A 13699-nucleotide genomic window follows, 5' to 3' on the forward strand; every position below is an offset into this window, starting at 1 on the left:
AGAATTGGAGGTCAGTTTATTCATGATGGGAAAATCAATTCATCTGTATCTACCCATTTGCCAAAGTTGGGGTTATTTAATATACACAGGAAAAGTTTTTTACAGTTTTCCCTTTAAACAGCTATTTGAAATTCATGGCAATATTTTAAAGGCAAACTTGTATCACAATACATAGTGTATAAACTTTCTGTTTACTTTGTAGTCATCACTTCCTGTCACACCTATTTATAACTATATTATTTACATTTTTGTTCAATAAATGATCTCCATACTGCGGCAGGTTTTCAATTTACCAGTTTTAAATGTTCTAAATTGCAATTATGAATGGATATAAAATGAAGTGATATGAAGCTCTTCTGGTGCATGTTGCTTAGGTATAAGTCAGTCTTTCTTTTCAACTCTTTAAAGTCATAACAGGATGCTGCACTCACTCAGAATTTATGTTTCTCCGTAAATCCAGCTGCAGTCAAAAGATGCACTAAGAATTTAAGGTTTTAAAAACCAGTATGATCCACCACCTGTTCTCCAAGAACTGGTCCAGCTCTTGGTTTAGGAAGCTTTATTTTCTGTGATTTTTGTACAGTAAAATAGATGATAAGTTCCTGATACTTTTCTCAGGTGTTCCATATCCAGAGGGGTCACCATGTCTGACAAAATTTTGGTTGTAAAATAAAGCTATGACTCCAACTTTTCCTTGCAGTTGTCAAAGGTACATTGTTAGGTTTAACCTGCTCTAAACCTTGCTGTGTTGTAAAAAAACTTGTAATTTATAATTTACTGTTAGCTGTTTATTTCAAGCTAGTGGAACTTTCCTTATTAAAAAAAAAGAATCCAGTTACTAAGGCCTGTCACTTTTAAATTGAAATGAAAGATGAAACACTTTCGGTTTTGGTATGGAGAATTAATCTACTCACTATTTCTTTATTACTTTACTGACAGCTAGCTGTATATATTGTTATATTTACTTAAATAAATCTTTCCTGCATTTACAACATGTTATTATAATAAAAAGTTCAGGTTCAAGAATAGTAAAAAAGTTATAGAGCTTTAGGAGCATTAAGAAAACATTTAAAAAATTATAACCTATCTTCTCTTTCATGAACATTTCTTCAAATTTCTGGAGCCTAAAGTGAAGTAATGCTTTTTAAGGAAACTTTTGTATGTGTAGTGTTAAAATATCCTTAAAAAATAAAGATGTGCTCAGTTTTTAAAAAAAATATTTTACCTGGGAAGACTGCCTTAAATGTTTCCTGTGAATAGCAGGACTTCTTGCCTTACAGAATGATGAGGATATGACCCAGTAAGTTCCCTCTTCAATAAACTAGTTGACAATACACTAATTCAGAAAGAAAAAAAAAAAAAAAAAAAAAAAGAGAAAACAGCAACAAAAACCAACCGATTACAATAGAAAGAAGAATCTATTAACAAGATACACTTTTAAAAGTGTCTCGTGTTTTCTAAATTCTTGTGATATTTTCTGAGAAAAAAAAATGATGTACTATTAACTGAAATTGTGCCCATATGTCTGCAGGGACTTTATGTTTCAGATACAGTGCTGCTTCCACCTGTGCAAATACCAATAAAATTAATTTTGGAATGAAAGCTCATGTCTGTTTTGTTATCTGTGTTCTGTAGACTCATAACGTATGCCCAAGGCCTTATGGGCAAAAGTTAACCCTGAAAAATGAGTAAAAATAGTGAGGTAGAGAACTGCGAGTTTCTAAAAATACAGCAAAATTGGACTTCCTAAGTCAGAGTGAATTCCCGTTTGTCAGATCGCTCAAGTATCACTTGGGTCTCTTAATGTTTCCAAAGTGGAACAGTTTTTCTTCCTAGTGGGAAAAAATTTCTTCCTTGAAATGAAGCCTTGATGAACTCAGGCTAACAAAGAGAATTTTCTCTTATTCCTCCATATTGTCATTTGATAGTGTCTTTGTCCAAGGACAGATCATCTCTGACACTCTACTTTCCTACCACCTACTTACTGCTGAACTGTTATGTGCTAGAGAGACAATGCCACTAATGCTCAACAGAAAATTACACGTTAGGATCATCCTAACCGCTTCTATATTTATGGGTGTATGCATGTGTTTATATTGGGTTTTTATATATATTTATATTTTGTAGATATATTTTACATATATTTACATCTAGCATATATATATATGTGTGTGTGTGTGTGTGTGTGATGTATGGTCTCATCAGATTCCCAAGATGGATCATTACATTGACAAGATGATACATTGTTTTTAAAACCTCTGAACATCTCTGGAAATAGGCATGTTGACATGCATTTCAGTTGACAACTAAGTAGTCAACTGATGAGTTACATGCGGATTGTGGTTTGCAATATTTTCAAACTGCAAATGTGTTTGTAATGAGACTGCTTGTGTTAATGAGAAATGCAAGATGAGATCTATGTTTTAGAATATTTTTAGGTCCCTCTGAATTGTAGGGTGTCTATAAGCAGTGATTATCATTGCTTGCTATTGATACTTGTAAAAATAATTCCATGAGAGGAATGGAAGACACAGGAGTATAGTCTGAAGATTGCACTTAATAATTTAAAAGACTAAATTAAAAAGAAGTCAAAGGCTCTTTGATTTACAGAACGAGTTCAATAATTTTTATAGGATTCTTAATGCTATGGCATATACAACATAAATGTGTAAGACACTCTGACATTCGAGAAATCTGTTCTATAAAACCAAAATAAAAATGAAAGTGTAGTTCTAACCATGAAACAGCTGTCCAGAAGCACAGTATTAACAAATTTAACCACCGTATTTTACTAACTGTTTTCTTTTGGTGAAGTGAGTTTAAATTTTCTATGTATAAGAATTGTCACCACCACCGCCCCCCTCCCCCCACCCCCCGATCCCCTGCCCCAAACAACAAGATATCTTGTGTTTTGGTATTTGTAAGGGTCAGTGAGTGCAGACATGGTAGAGCCAAAATATATCAAGATAAGCTAGCTGTCTCTTGCTACATTTATTAGGTTCAAATTGTTCTTGGAATACAGTCACAATAGTCTGAATTTCAGTCTTAGCCTCTGTTGATGAACCAGAAAGCTCACACTAAGTTTATAATCCATGTCAGGTAAGCAAGTTCTATGGAACAGAATGTTTGAAGAAGACAAAGTATATTGTGAAGATAAGAGACAGTTTGGGCTTGACTCCATGTTTCATTATATAAATGTGCATACTGGCAAAACATAGCACATTATTTAATTTTGGGGGTATGCAGAGCTAATAAAAAAGAAAAAGGAAATTTTATAACAATCTATAACAGAATAATAGAAGTAATTAAGTGAAAGTGCCCAGGTGTTGCAGAGAAAAAAGTTATTAGAAAACAAAGTGTTGACCAGTGCCATTTTTAGTTGACTAAAGACACATCTAAACCATATTAAAATACTTTGATAAGTTTCTAAATATCATCAGTCATTTAGTAACAAATCTTGACAAATAATTTCCAAAATCTAGAAGATACAATATGCCAAAGCACTCCTAAGGGAGTCCTCTTAATTTTGTATATTGACTTTCATGTGATATCTATTAATAGTTAATATTTGCTGCCCCCTGTAGTTTACTCTGACACAGTTTCTGTAAAATCATTTGAGGCTACTTTTAAAATTTTGAAACTCAAAATACAAGCCAAGCATCCCGATCTTTTTTTCCTGATTATTTTTTGGTTATTTCTTATTTCTATCATCCTGTCTGAACTATTGTTTTGTTGAGAATTAGAATGATTCTCAATGAAGTTTTTGTTCAAATGTTATTTGATAGATCAAAATTAACAGATATTTTAAAGTATATGGATCATATTTTAGACATCACTCTTCTAGAATAAATATAATTTCCTCTAAAGAGGCAAACCAAGCAAATATTTAACAAATTGCTTTGTAAATAGTTACAGCATATAAACATCAACATACTCCTTACGGTTCCTTGAAGTCTATTTTCAAGGAAAATGATGAAAAGTCATAGTTTGGAAGTTTATCAGACATATAAGATGCTTGCTGAGTTTAAAATGGGTCCTTCACTAACTAATGAGATATCAAACTCTGCTCCAGGATTTAATAACCAGACTGCACAGTTGTCAACATCTACCTGGCGTTGAAGGAGGAGGGATTACAACAGCCTATTAATAGGTGAGAAGAGAGGACTGCTGTGAGATGTAGGTCAGGTTTTTTTTAACCTAGTAATGCTAGAAACAGTTCATGATGATCAGCTTCCTGAAGGCATTATGACTTCCTGATGGTGTTACGAGGCAACTAAACACGAGACATATGTACTTATTTTTGTTTTAATTTAGAAGAGGAAGACTTTGAATTCTGGAAAATGAGAACCTGAAGATTTTTGCAGTACATTGTTCTGTTGATTGCAGACTATCAGTTCTTGTAAAATAAGAATTTATAGGTAACAGTCACAAATAATTACATCTTAGTTCAAAAACTGCATTCAATCACTTCAAACTGAAAATCTCCCAGTCAACATGAATTTCTCTCATTTCCAAATGACAAGTAATGGAGTTAAAAGGCAAAGTGCGAACAGAAATGAAAAAAGGGCCAGAGGTGTTAGCCTCTGCCACAGATCAGGACACAACAGCAAATCTAATCTAGTTCAGAAAAATTCTGGTACAGATAGAATTACCTTGAAGCTGTACTTGACCTTTGGCAAAGATGGTCACGCCATGCTTAAAGCAAAATCAGCAAGTGAGGAATGACCTAGGCAATTGAAATTTGGTCTGTGCTTGCAGAGTTCATCAATCCCAAATGCTAGGCCCGAACAGCTCTGAGACAGAGCAATGCATAGGGACATTTTTACTTTTCGGGATGAGGGCACAAACTGAAATGTCAGCTTTTGTTTTACACAGGTGTACAATTGTTAGCATATGTACCCAAGGTAAAAATTTGTCTTCAAAAGAAAATTAAGCAAATAAAGAAGAAAGAAGGAAGAGGTAAGGGAAAGCAAAAAGAGGGAAAAATACCACTTTAAGGTCTGTATTTCAGGTAGTGTTTCAAGACCTTAGAGGTTAGCACAAATGGTAGTAAAACATGCTTCCTTCACTTTCTCTGCATTATTGCCTGAAACTGCTATTTCCAGTTGATGGTTTAACACATCCGTGATATATTAAAAAATCCTTGCAAAAACAGATTTTAGATATACACTGGAAAAGACTTAAAAAGTTAAAGATGACAATTCTTTTAAGTAGCAGTACTGTTCTGAGACATATTGCTTTTGCATAAGCAATTCATCAATCCATAAACCTGAACTTCAGGAAAAGGTCATTTTGATAATTTGTTCTCACTCTGTAGCAGAGGATACAGAATTTCTTTCCCCCAGTCCTGTGTCATACTATTGCACTGCGCTATCAAAAACATATCTGTTGGAAAAGCATCTAATTTTTAAAACCTGCTGTATGGGGAATCCACAATACTCTTAGAGAAGTCATTTTAGTGTTTGATAGGTCTTGGTCCTTACAATGAGTCTGTTATTTCTCATCTCCAGTTGTCTTTTGGGGGGCTTTGAGACATCAGAATTTCACACCTGTCACTATCAAAAATCTTCACTTACTAAAAAAACTACAGAGAAATAAGTTTTCAGTTATCTCTATTTAAACTACATAGATTGAACTCTTTAACCCCTAACAACAAAACAAGCTTCCACAATTCTTGTGATTTTTCTAAGGAATAAGTTAAAAATACTGTGCCTATTTACCTTGTGCATATGCTATTTATTTCATAATAAGTTTTGTTTCTGGCACTCTGCATGTATTATTATTTACAACATTTCTCTACCATAACCCATGTCATGCAAAAGGAAGCAATGATGCAGTCACTTACTCTTACATTGCATCACCTGAAAGATTTTTGGTGATGACACATAATTTATTTGTCATGAAGAGCTTCCACATTGTAAAGGAGATTTTTAAATTGTTATTACTAATTGTATGTTTATAGATGTATAAGAAGGTACATGTTTTATGAATGTTTAGGTGTAAAAGAGGGATAGGTCAACAAATGACCTATTTCAACAAAATGGGCCTTTCTATTCTATGAAATGAAACTGGAGAATAGATGACCAGAACCAAGTGTAACCAAGAAACATTTATAAGATATTTAAAATTTACCCGAAAACACATTTGAATTAACTTTCACCTAAAAGAAAATTAATCACATTGTTCCAAACATATTTTAAGAAATTGAGGCTTATTTTTTTCTAACAAAATGAAAGCCTCAGACTTCAAGAGTGAAGTTTCTTTTCAAAATAAAAATTCTACCAAACTGTGATATGATTTACTTCCTCAATAAACTGTAAGTTCCACAGTAGAGGAGGTGTAATAAAGGGAGGAGTTTTAACATACTTTTCAGATATTCTTTTTTAAATATTTAGTTTCTACAACATTTATCTTCAAAGAGAGAGAATATTACAATGCAAGAAACAAAGCAATAGATAAATCAATCACTCAAGAAGATTCCTGTCACAGAAATGGGACACTGGGAAACAAATGGTGGTTAGCTGCAAAGGGCTTATTTATAAAGTGCAGTATCTGTGTATTTTTACAAAGGAAAGACAGTCACTCACTTGAAGAATTGTTTTTTGCATATGTTTTGGTCTCTGACTAGGTGTGCTTTCAGTAAGGGAAAAAGCCCAATACAGAAAAAAAATGTTTTACTTATCATAATGTGATCTGTCAATGGATGCACTTTCAGAAAATGTCATGATTGATGAATAATGTATATTTGCCCATATTTATATTTGTTATGGTTAGTTTTGTCAGGGCAGGAAAATCACAGAATCCAGAGGCAGGAACAGCAGCCAGGCATCCCAGGCCTGTCCTATAGGGAATGCTGATTTCTGTAGTTGCTGTGGCCCTCTGAGATGCCTCAGCTTTAACTGCAAGCTTTAGAACAGGGATGTAAGAACTCACTCTCTGGAGAGTCTGTTCTGTTATCCACAGAACTTGTCGCAGCTAATGACCTGCAGTATTTGGCAGGGGCGGGGCGGGGAAGTAAATAAAAAAAATATTTCCTTTCCCATCTCCTTGTGGATTTTCCCATGAGCTGGTTAAGTTACAGCTTCTGCTTCATCACACGTGTACCTTTTCATTTGAGTATCTGGTCCTGACCTATGCTCATGGCATTCAGTTTCCCATGCACATCCTGCTTACTCTCCTTTTGTAATTTATGGCACATACTGTACTCTCATTTCCTTCTGCTCTTAACTCTCCTGTGCCTGTTCCTGTTATCTCAGCTGCTCAATAGATTTGCCATATTCTAGCTAGCTTCCAAACCTGCTCTCATAATGGCCCCTCTCTCTAACAGCATTCTACTATTTCTGAGAGATTCAGCCCGATCTATGAATTCACACAGCTTGCTATGACTTCTCAGCCTAGCCTACAGCCTTCCCTCTTGAGCACGGGGGAGTGAGAGCCCTGCTGTAGAAAGGTCTTGCTTGGCTATTGTGGTGTATAGGATCCATCCACTTTTTGAGGCTGTCAGATTTCATTGTTGACCCTTTCCACATTGAAAAAGCATCACTGAACATGACTCTTCCCCAAAGGATTTTAAAAAATCTTAACCCGAATAAATGACAGTGTAGTAAACATTTTGTGAGATTCAGTGTTAACAGTACTGAACAAATGTATAGTTTTCTTTGACAATGCTGGCCACTTTTCCTGCAAGATTCTTCTAGATCATAGATCAGCACTGCTTATAATGGTTTCCTGATATGTGTTTGGAAATGAGAATGACACTGAGCAGTCTTGGTTTTCAGTAAAGAACTGACGAGAAAGGGTAATTCAGATACACTGAAAGAACTCCACTCTTGGATATCTCAAAGAATAGTAATAAAATTACAATTTTTATAAAATATAATAACAATGATAGAAGTAATATACTGAAATTAGTTTTAGGTTTAGAATTGCATTTATATATTTTTTTAAAGTAGCATTTTTCATTGTTCTTATCATTACTTATAATGATTTTTAGCTTTCAGTTACAATTAAACAGACTAAAGACATGGAAGAATAGATTTGTAATTTTTAGTTCATCTTTTCAGAATAAAAAAAATTTAAATAAACCTTGGCTTCAGGTAACTGCTAAATATGTAAAAATTGCCTGCATCTGTCAAATTTTATGTAGTGGGGATGATATAGGAAAGGGGAAATGGAAATTGCAGAGGAGTTGAGCGTATATCTGGGCACAGAAAAAGGGAAGATGTTGGAGCTCTGTAGTCAGATTAGAAGAAAGGTCTCATTGAAGTATGTTCACAGAGGTTCTGGAGAAAAAGAAAATACATATAAATACTTGTCCATTCACACTGTTCTTTTCTTCTTCCTTCTCCCTGTGTTTGTTTCTTATATACAAAATTTTAACTTACAGAATCACAGAGTGGTTAGGGTTGGAAGGAACCACCAGACCTGCTGGAAAGCAGCACTGCAGAGAAGGACTTGGGAGTTCTGGTCGACAACAGGTTGACCATGAGCCAACAATGTGCCTTTGTGGCCAAGAAGCCCAATGGTATCCTGGGGTGCGGTAAGAAGAGTGTGACCAGCAGGTCAAGAGAGGTTATCCACCCTGTCTACTCTGCCCTGGTGAAGCCGCATCTAGAGAACTGCGTCCAGTTCTGGGCTTCCCAGTTTAAGAAGGACAAGGAATTACTGGAGGGACTCCAGTGGCAGGCTATGAAGATGATCAGGGGCCTAGAGCACCTTTCTTATGAGGAGAGACTGAGAGAGCTGGGTCTGTTCAGAGAAGAGAAGGCTGAGAGGGGATCTCATCAATGTTTATAAATATCTCAAGGGTAGATGTCAAGAGGATGGGACCAAACTCCTTTCAGTCCTTAAAAGAAGTATGCAGACATCCAAGGAATTAAAGAAGCCCTCCTGCATGTCAAAACCAAAGGTGATAATTTAGAAGTTATGCATATTTAGGAAATACACATTTGCTAATGACTACATGCCATGACGCATGCCACATTTGTTCAAACCCTGTCTGCTGGGTATGCTCAGAAAAAATCAGGTAAAATTGTGAGGATAAGTATGGATAATTAAAGTGTGTTAGATCCTGTTCAAATACTCTCATTCAGAAGTAAAACAATTTTAGCAAGCTATAGCTAAATTCTTGTTTAAGGGTGAGTCAGAACATCAAAACAGAGGTTTAATGTGTTTTAATTAAGCATCTTAGCCTCTGCACTTTTAGTAGACCTGTCTTCACTTTTCTAAGTGTCCCTGGTTAAAAAAAAAAAAAAAAACAAAAAAACAACCAACTCTATAGCCTTTTCTAAGCACAGAGTATCTGTAATTTCTTGAAAGACCTACCTCACAGGACAAAGCCATTTCTGAAATATCAACGTATCTGTTTAAAAAAGGTTTCTGGCTGAAGAAATTTACAAGTGTGAACTGAATGCACATCAGGAAGCAATTAAAGAAATCCATAAACTATTACATTAATGAATTTAATGATTTTTTTAAAACAAGCTAATTGTTGGCGGAGGGAGTGGGGCAGCTTGATTCATCTTTGATTATAGCTTTGGTTATCTTCTTCATGTCTTGCGTTACACGAATTCTTTGGCAGATACCTCTGGGACTTTTAGGAGCTTTTTACTCAGGATATACAGTTTAGACTTTTCTCTGCAGTAGTACAGTTGAGGTGTACCATTTAGTGTCCATTATTATCTACATTAGATTGTGTGACACATAGTAATAATGTCTAATACCACATCTTTAAATTCTAGAGCCCTGATGTCAACGGATTTTTCATGAAATATTTTGAAATATTTCATAATTAAGATAAAGAAAAACAAAACAAAACAAATAAACAAAACCAAAACCAAAACCCAACCCAAAACCTAGCACATCCTTGTATTTGAACACAGAATCATAGAATCATTTAGATTGGAAAACACCTTTAAGATTATTGAGTCTAACAATTCACCTAACACTGCCAAGTCCAACACTAAACCACGTCGCTAAGCACCACATCTACACACCTTTTAAACCCCTCCAGGGATGGTGACTCAACCATGTCCCTGGGCAGCCTGTTCCAGTGCTTAACAACCCTTTCCATGAAGAATTTTTTCCTGATATCCAATCTAAACCTCCCCTGGTGCAACTTGAGGCCATTTCGTCTTGTCCTGTCACTTGCTACTTGGGAGAAGAGACCAACACCCTCCATGCCACAATCTCCTTTCAGGTAGTTGTAGATGGCGATAAGGTCCCCCCTCAGCCTCCTTTTCTCCAGGCTAAGCAGCTCCAGTTCTCTCAGCCACTTCTCATAAAATTTGTGCTCCAGGCTCTTCACCAACTTTGTTGCCCTTCTCTGCAATCTCTCCAGCACCTCAATGTCTTTCCTGTAGTGAGTGGCCCAAAACTGAACACAGGATTCAAGATGGGGCCTCACCAGTGCTGAGTACAGGGGGACGATCACATCCCTCGTCCTGTTGGCCACAGTATTCCTGATACAAGCCAGGATGCTGTTGGCCTTTTTGGCCACCTGGACATTCTGCTGGCTCATATTCAGCCACTTGTCAACCAACAACTCCAGGTCCTTTTCTGCCAGGCAGCTTTCCAGCCACTCTTTTCTCAGTCTGCAGTGTTGCGTGGCGTTGTTATGACCCAAGTGCAGGACATGGCACTTGGCCTTTTTGAACATCACAGAGATGGCCTCAGCCCAACGGTCCAGCTGGTCCAGATCCCTCTGTATGGCCATCCTACCCTCCAGCAGATCAACACTCCCACCCTGCTTGGTGTCATCTGCAAACTTACTAAGGTCTGAAACTTTAATAATTCCCATCCTGTCTCTAGTAAGCATAACTCTTTCAAGACATTTAGATAATCTTAATAGGTGTTTTGTAATTTCTGATCGATGCTTTCAAAAAATTAAAGCTTTGTTTCCCTTTGCAATATACTTGGCATTTATCTATTTTTTTTTCCCTGAAGATAAACATTTTTTAGAGACATGGTGAGGTGCAACCATCTCCCATTATGTTTTGGTTTCCTCAAGTCAATAGGTGGCAATGCAAATGCAAACTTTGTTTTTGCCTTATGTAGAAAATTGGGACCATATAAGACCCACACTTTTCACTGTTAGCATCACTGATTTTGTTTTACTGTTTCGTTTTGCCTAGATGGAGCTTCTTATTGCTCAGGAGATAAAGGAAGTTCTGGGTCATTTTAAGCAGACTCCTCACTCCATGATTACAATGCAGCAGCATATACTGAGCATCTTAAAGGAAAAAAAAACCACTCCTGCCTCCTCTATTTCTTTTCCTGTCAGAGAGCAAAGAGCAGCACAGATCAAAGGTAGTGGAGCATGGTAAAAGCAGATACACAATAGGATCATTATTAAACACACTCAAAAGCATAATTGCTACCAGGACAACACACCAGTATTAGTCAGAAAAATTAGTTACGGGGAGATGACAAAAAAATAAATAATAATTAAAAATAAAATAAAATAAAATAATCCCTGACATATGTGAGATCTCAGAAGTACCCTTGAGCGACCATTCTCTGTAACCCTGTTGGCCACATTACATTAAATAATTATCAGTTACGTAACCATTACCTCAGGTTTCACTGACCTTGACAGCAATGCAGTAATCACATCTTTGAATGTGAATGTCACTGAAGAGTTTTTACAGTGTAATGTGACAGGCTGACAGAACATGCAGAAACTTTTCTACTTACTTATTTGGATTGTATAAGCTTTTTATAAAAGGAATCCATCTCATCTCGAAGATCATAAAAATGAAGTTTTCTGACAGTATTGCAGGTTCTTACAGTATGCTGTTATTAGATTTAAGTGTGTCAATATCCTTCAAGTATTTCCCACTCAACTAAGTTTCTCTGATCTTTTCTGCTGCATTGAAAGACTTTGAACTATAGTGACTGCTCAGAACCAGCCGTATTTGGCATCGTTATAGCTAAAAAATAGTTCATAAGTTCACTGACATTACAGAGCTGTTATTAGACCTCTATAGTCAATGTAAACTGTTGGTTGATTGCAAAAAGAGCTGGGCAGAAAATCCTGAGGGAGTGAATTTCCAAGATCAGGAAAGTTCCCTCACAACTGACTTAGTAACTCAGATACATAAGTAGTATCACATAAGATGAGGTACTGTGCTTGAACCAATGTGCTCTGTGCTTTGGCTTGCATATAGCTAGCTTTTGCAATGTGCTTCTTTGTATTTCCAATAAACAGATGAGCAAATACAGTATGGTGACATCCCAGGAGAAGATGAACACTAAGAACTATGAGCTCCCATGGTGTCTTGAGGTTAGAGAGTAGGCTGCACATTATGGCGTGCTGGTACCAAAAAGCAAGAAGCACTTCCTCTTTTAGAAGAGTTTATGGTGCCCAGATGCACACTTCATATTTGAAGGAAAGGCCTGAAAAGGAGTAAAAAAGATCTGAGTTCCAGAGCATCATGAGCCTGAGATTATTCAAAACCAGAGGTTCTGCTTACTAGAAACCCCTTCCTAAATATCAGAAATCCTCAGCCTTTCCGCTGAGGCTAAGGCTCCAAGGAATAAGCAAGAAGAACTATCTTTCACTAGCAACAGGATTGTCTGAACAAGATTTTTAGTTGCAGAGTAATAAGGAAGGCCTTTGCTAAAAGATGATATACAGGATTTTTAAGAGTGAGATATTAACCTGACCTGGTTGTCAGGATATCTACGGAGAGATAAACAAGATGAAGACTGTTGCATGATGGTGTTACATCTCACTTTTTAGAGGGGTAAGGATGAGGAAGTGAGAATAGGAGAGTAGTGAAATTATCACACAAATCATGTAAACAAAAACTAAAATATTAAACCACCAATAGTCCAACGGAAAAGCTGGCTGATCATAGGCTAAAAGCTACAGCTGACATGATTTCCATGCCTTTAGGCACTGAAACACCTTTTGGGAATAAACATCATTATTGTTTTCATTTATTTATTTATTAAAAAAAGAAAATAAAAGAAAAAACAAAACAAAAAAACCCAGATTGAAACTCACTGAAACTAAACAACTTTCTTTCAAGATAAATGAGACTTAACAGACTTTCTATTTCCTTCTGGGAATTTGCACTAAAGCTTCAAAGGAACATAGACTGTGTCCTCTTCGATGAGATGTCAGTATTATGAAGGCTGAATCGAGATTTTTATTTCTCCTGGGTATGACAGTCTTAAAAATGGGTGGGAGGTGATGGGAAAAGTTTGCTGGTCCAGTTTGACACTTTGCTGCTCTCATTTATAGGAGTACCTTTAAGAAGGGTGCCTTGTTCACAGGATTACAGAAATCTTAATCAATATATTTAAAAGATTTCCTATTACATGGTTTGATGATTAAGTTCTATAATAGAGTAAAAAAAAAATCGATACCATAAAATCTGAAGTGTTACGCCTTCACTTGCTTATTAAGTAGCAGTTTCATATAGAAATCTTATATTTGCTATTTTTAAAATATTATCTTCTTTAATCCGATTAATTTGTTCAGCATGGTTTTCTCTCAGTGGAAGACTCCATGGAATTATTGCCTATCAATTGAATCACCAGAGCATAGATAATTTTCCCACTTAGACATTTCACTGGATTTTTCCTATTGCAAAATATCGCTTATGTTTGTAATTTGTTCTGGTATCAGGAAAATGCTTCCACATAAAAACATTTTAGCTGCATACTATCTGAAACACTAGTTAGTTTTTTT

The sequence above is a fragment of the Caloenas nicobarica genome, chromosome Z (assembly GCF_036013445.1).
Source record: "Caloenas nicobarica isolate bCalNic1 chromosome Z, bCalNic1.hap1, whole genome shotgun sequence".
NCBI classification, from domain to species: domain Eukaryota; kingdom Metazoa; phylum Chordata; class Aves; order Columbiformes; family Columbidae; genus Caloenas; species Caloenas nicobarica.